General features: G+C 38.4%; 1 protein-coding gene across 3 annotated transcripts in view; it reads right to left on the bottom strand.

Moving 5' to 3' along the window:
• LOC135222590 (glyoxylate/hydroxypyruvate reductase A-like) overlaps window positions 1-6,000 on the bottom strand; it is a 251,672-nt gene that overhangs the window by 70,995 nt on the left and 174,677 nt on the right. The window lies entirely within an intron of this gene.

Here is a 6,000-nt window from a genome sequence, read left to right as displayed (position 1 = left end):
TCTTTTTCCTGGTTGAACCCTCTGCTGGCTGTATGTTCTGTTTCCAGGATTTGCCCTGCTCATGGGGGGTTAAGCTGACCCCCAACACCCAGGCAAGACACCTGCGATCTGCTCAGTCGACTGCATTCTGTGACCTTGGACGAATGTCCAGCCAGCCAGCCTCCCACACTTAAGCCTAACGGCGTTATTGGCGCGCCCAAACTCTGAGACCAAGCCGGACGCCGCACTTTTCTACAAAGATCCACTGAACATGGCATCCAGGTACGTCTAAAAGTGTAAACTCCAAACCAGCACCTTTTGTACTACCATACAACTCTTGGTTAATTTCATTTTCAAGTCTTACTTTTATCCCTCCTACATCAAAAGCCCTTTGTCCTCATCGGGCCACGTGCTCCCCCTTGTGACTTGTTAAAGACTAAGTCTTCAGTGCATACCTCAGTGAACCATTAGGGTTCCTTTGCCCCCAGTGTTAGAGAGCTAAATAATTGTAATCTGAGCAAGAAGTCATTTTTCTTTTATCTTGTTTAATCTGGGATCATTTTCCAGATTCCCTGAGTCACGTGTCAAGTCTCTCCGCCCGCAAGTGTTGCATTACCCAAGATTATGAAACCAGCTTTTACGAATTCCATTTTGCGCCAGCTATCATTCACTTGAGAGATATTATTAGTCCATGTGGGACCAGTTGCATTTTACTTAAACCTTGGCTGTTTAAGCAGCCTCTTGTAAATAAATAGCTGTAAAGTACTTAGCTGAGTTTCTGGCGACCCCTTTCCTCTAGAGTAAATTATCACTATAAATCCTTTTAGGGTAAGTTCAAGTAAATTTCCTTCATTTTCCCTCAACTATTTCCGTTTACGTATCGGAGCCTCTGTCAAGGCCAGGCTCATACGTATATATATATATATATATATATATATATATATATATATATATATATATATATATATATATATATATATATATATAGTATATATAAAAATAAAGGTTTTTTGCCACAAAGGAAAAAATGATTGCAGATTTATTTTTAATGGAGAATATTACCAACAAATATTTGGTATGGCCATGGGTAACCCTTTATCACCTCTCCTTTCAAACTTATATATGGATTTTTTTGTTTTTTTGAGAGGCAACACCTCCCGAATATCACACTTATCCCCTTAAAATGTACCGATATGTCGATGATATCTTAGTAGTCTTTACCTGGTGGTATCGATGTAAATGATTTACTGTCTAATTGAATAATTTAGTGCCATCCATAAAATTCACTGTTGAAATTGAAAATAACAATGTCATCCCTTTCCTAGATGTATTAATACATAGAGAATCTTTCCAATGCAAATTCAGTATTTATAGAAACCCACAAATAATTTAACATATGTACATTTTTATTCTGGCCACCATCTTAATATTAAAATTTCAATTTTTTCTTCTATGTTCCTACGCGCTTTGCGTATCACGAGTCCACAATATCGGGAAAGAAAATAGAATGCATAAAAAAGATAGGAAACGATCTCTGCTACCCACCTCATTTAATTGATTTATGTTATCAAAAAGCTCACAAAAAGTTTTATAGTTTTGTTTGCTATTAATGAAAAAGAAATGCCTAAAAATGTACTTAGCTTACCTTATTTTCGTGGATTTGAAACCATAAAATCAATATTCAAATCGTTTAATGTTAATGTAGTGTTCTCTTATAACAATACCATTAAAGATATGCTAATTAAGAATAGTCCCGTAACAAATAACAACATCATTTACAAAATTCCTTGTAAGGATTGCCCATTGTTTTACGTTGGTCAGTCAAGTAAAAATTTATGTGTACGTATAAAGCAGCATATGTATTCAGTTAGAACAGCCCAGACTTCAAATGCACTGTTTATCCATCTGAGTGAAAAATCTCATTGTATTAATTGGGGTGATACCTCGGTAATTCCTAGATCTAATAATTATGTTTCAAGAAATTTACTGGAATCGGCAATTATACAAATCACTAATAAAAACAACCTAAATCTTAGTCTGGGAATGTACCATTTGGACCCATATATTTGTAAGATGTTTATGAAGGACCTTAAAATAAATGAACAACTAATAAATTAGTCCCACATGTATATAGTTATCATCTCTCTCTCTCTCTCTCTCTATATCTCTCTCTCTCTCTCTCTCTCTCTCTCTCGCTCTCTCTCTCTCATCTCTCTCTTGCTCTCTCATCTCATCCTCCTCTTTCTTTTCTCTCCCTCTTCCTCTTCTCCTTTTTATTTTATATATAATATATTTATATTTTCTTTCGTCTTTTCATTAATAATAATATTTTTGGGGAAAATTTTTGTAAAAATTCCTGATATCAAATTGTATATGCTTCCATGTTTTTTCAAAATGTAGTTTTCTGGGAGAATCACTTGTTTACTGCGTGTATCCTTCAAGGTGGGGCTACCCTCAGGTGGCTCCTCCTTTCTGTAGAGTGAAAATCGCCCTTATTGCTTGCTAATCTTGAAGTGTCAGTTTGTATATTAAGCTTTCTTTTGACTATGTTGTTTTCTGTAAAATCAGTTTGCCTCAGTAAAGGGTCCGAACAGGACCGAAAGTACTTGACTATCTCGCTTTTTCATTTTTTCCTTCGTGGCAAAAAACCTTTATTTATACATAGCATCACGTTTTATATACTTCGTGATCAAGTTATTCATATATATATATATATATACAGTGGAACCTCGACATGCGAAAGTCCCTACTTACAAAAAATCCAAGTTACGAAAGCAAAGAAGAAGAATTCTTTTGCTCCTGCATACAAAAATAATGCAGGTTGCGAAAGGGTGTACTGTATAGTCTGAGATTCGCCCAGATTCGCCCAGATCACCAAGAACAATTTTAAAACTCACGCTCCGCTAACTGAGTACACTCGACACCATCCTCCCGCTCTCCCATTGGTTCCTGATGCTAGTCACCGCTGTAAGATCCTGATCTCCTATTGGTCAGCATCTCTCCCATGGTACATCTACGTAAAGGCGTCCTTCTGCCACTTTGTTGCACCAGCGTTATTGTATGCACGAGGAATTCATTCGTTCACATATACATAATTTGTTTGTTAACGTAAATTTGTGTTAGTGATTTTGCTTTCTAATTGTACGTATACGTACTTTATCATGGAAAGTACGTATACGTACTTTCATGGAAAGAAGAGGATGCTTTCTTTGGAGACAAAGATGGAGATCATTAAAAAGTATGACACTGGCATGCAGTTGAGTGTGATCGCTAAGGAATATGGCCAAAATCTGTTGACGATAGGCAACATCCTTAAGCAGAAGGAAGCCCTCCAAGGGCATGACTATTTTGTCCAACAAGAGGAGCCACGTGCATGATGAGATGGAGAGGCTGCTTCTTGTATGGATAAAAAAAAAAAAATTGCTGGCGATACAATAACTGAGACAGCAATCTGCCACAAGGCCAGCGCTATTTTTGGTGATCTGATCGCCCGGGCGGAGTAGAAGGGACATCGATGCCAACCCCAGACTTCAAGGCTTCTTGTGGGTTGTTTGATAAATTCCGTAAACGGACTGGCATCCATTCGGTGGTGCGGCATGGGGAGGCTGCCAGCTTGGACACGAAAGTGACCGAAGCCTTTATTAAGATGTTCGATGAGATGACAATCAAGGAAGGCTACAGTTCTCAGCAAGTCTTCAACTGTGATGAGACTGGCCTTTTTTGGAAAAAAAATGCCTCGTCGGACGTAAATCACGCAGGAAGAGAAGAAGCTACCCGGGCATAAGCCTATGAAAGACAGGTTTACGTTTGCATTATGTTCCAACACCAGTGGGGATTGTAAAGTCAAGCCACTACTTGTGTATCATTCGGAGACTCCTCGAGCCTTCAACGCCCACATAGTGCTAAAGGAGAAGCTTCCAGTGATGTGGAGGGCTAATGCGAAAGCCTGGGTAATGAGACTTTTGTTCACTGAGTGGGTAATTCTGTGTTTTGGCCCGACAGTGAAGAAATTCTTGGAAGAGAAGCGCCTCCCCCTGAAATGTCTGCTCTTGTTGAACAATGCCCCTGCTCACCCTCCTGGCCTCGAGGAAGATATCCTAGCAGAGTATTCTTTATCTTCCGCCTAACACCACCCCTCTCCTCCAGCTCATGGACCAGCAAGTGATATCGAACTTCAAGAGGTTGTATACGAAACATCTTTTCAAGAGATGTTTCGACATCACCGATAACACAAACCTCACCTTGCGTGAATTTTGGAAGGAGCCTTTCGATATCGTGATATGCATCCGACTAATCGATCAAGCTTGGCAGGAGGTTACGAGGCGAACCTTGAATTCTTCATGGAGGAAACTCTGGCCTGATGCCGTATCCACCCGAGACTTCGAGGGATTCAACGTGGGCGAAGCTGATGCAGATTCAGAAACAGTTGACGATCCTAAAACTGTTTTGCAACCAGATCTTGACGAGATCGTTGCTCTCGGCAAGTCCATGGGCCTGGTCGTCGACGAGGACGACATCAATGACCTAATTGAGGAGCACCAAGATGAGCTTACAATGGATGACCTGAAGGAGTTGGAGCCCATGCAACATAATGTTGTTCAAGAAGAGTTCTCTAGCAGTGGCGAGGAGGAGGAGGAGGACTCTATGACAATGGCAGAAATTAAGGATGCTCTAGCTGCTTTTCATAAAGTGCAAACATTTGTAGAAAAGAGAGACCCCAAAAAGGCTTACACAGGTCATATGCTTGCACAGTTCGATGACGTGTGCCTGAGTCGTTTCAGGAACATTGTGAAAAGCAGGCAGAAGCAATCTTCCTTGGATAATTATTTTTTAAAGAGGCCTTTAGTAGTAGTAAGCAAACAGGAAGATCCAAGTGATATGAAAATAACTGAAAGTTGAAAGTGGGAAGAAATTTAAATTTTGTAAAAAAACGTAAAGTATAAAAAAGTAAAAAAAAATGTAAAAATCAAAAAGAGACAAAAAAAAAAAGAAATTTAATTTAAGGTTTTTTGTAAAGTTGAGTGTTAATGCTTTCTGCCATTTGTTAATGTGTTTCGTAAAGTTAAGTGTTCATGTCTTTGCCATTTTTCCTCCTCTGTCTCCACCTTCAGAGATCGCCTCACTTGAAAGGTAAGGTTCCACATTTTACTACATATGTACATATAGTATTTCTTGTACCATGTACACTAATACACTTTATTTATAGGTACATAATAGTAGTATATGTAGTTTATGTTAGGTATTGAATGGTCCAAATTGTTGTATTTCATTGTTTATTGGTAAATTTAGCTTTATTATAAAATTTACTGTGGTGTTTTTGTAGGGCTTGGAACGAATTAGGCAATTTGCAAGTAAAACATAGTTCGAGATACAAAAAAATCAGGTTACGAAACCCGCTTCAGAACGGATTAATTTCGTATCCTGAGGCAGTACTGTATATATATATATATATATATATATATATATATATATATATATATATATATATATATATATATATATATATATATTTCATGAGTGTGTGCGTGCGACCACATGTGCATGAAAACATTCAAACTACTGAGGCTCTTTATTTATGGTGGGTCAACAATTGCAAAACCAAAACTGAGTATGTAAATTCAGTTTGTGAGATCATTTTTAATTACAGCAATTGACAGTAAGTCAGCGAGCTTCTCCTAACACCACTTGCTATTCACTCCTGTTCAGAAAAGAGAGTCTCTTCAAATGTTGTGAGCAGTCCGTACCTGAGTATCAGGAAATTTGAATTTTGGTGGTTAATGGAATGGCCCACTGTAACTTTAACATTCATTACTTCAAAAAACAAACCCCAAAATTACCCCTTCAGAATACCAGCTGTGAGGAAAATTAAGTATCCCAGCTGTATCTTTTACCATTATTTCTCCAAAGATATGTTAGGTCGCTCACCCACTCACCCCTTACCACATCCCCTGAACGCCAAGAATCGATATCTGGATCTCTGGAACGGCTGCACAGATTTTGATGGAATTTGGCACGATAAAA

This window comes from Macrobrachium nipponense, chromosome 8, assembly GCF_015104395.2.
Source record: "Macrobrachium nipponense isolate FS-2020 chromosome 8, ASM1510439v2, whole genome shotgun sequence".
In the NCBI taxonomy this organism is placed as follows: Eukaryota; Metazoa; Arthropoda; class Malacostraca; order Decapoda; family Palaemonidae; genus Macrobrachium; species Macrobrachium nipponense.
The sequence above is the reverse complement of the archived record's forward strand: the minus strand, read 5'-3'. Positions and strand labels throughout refer to the sequence as shown.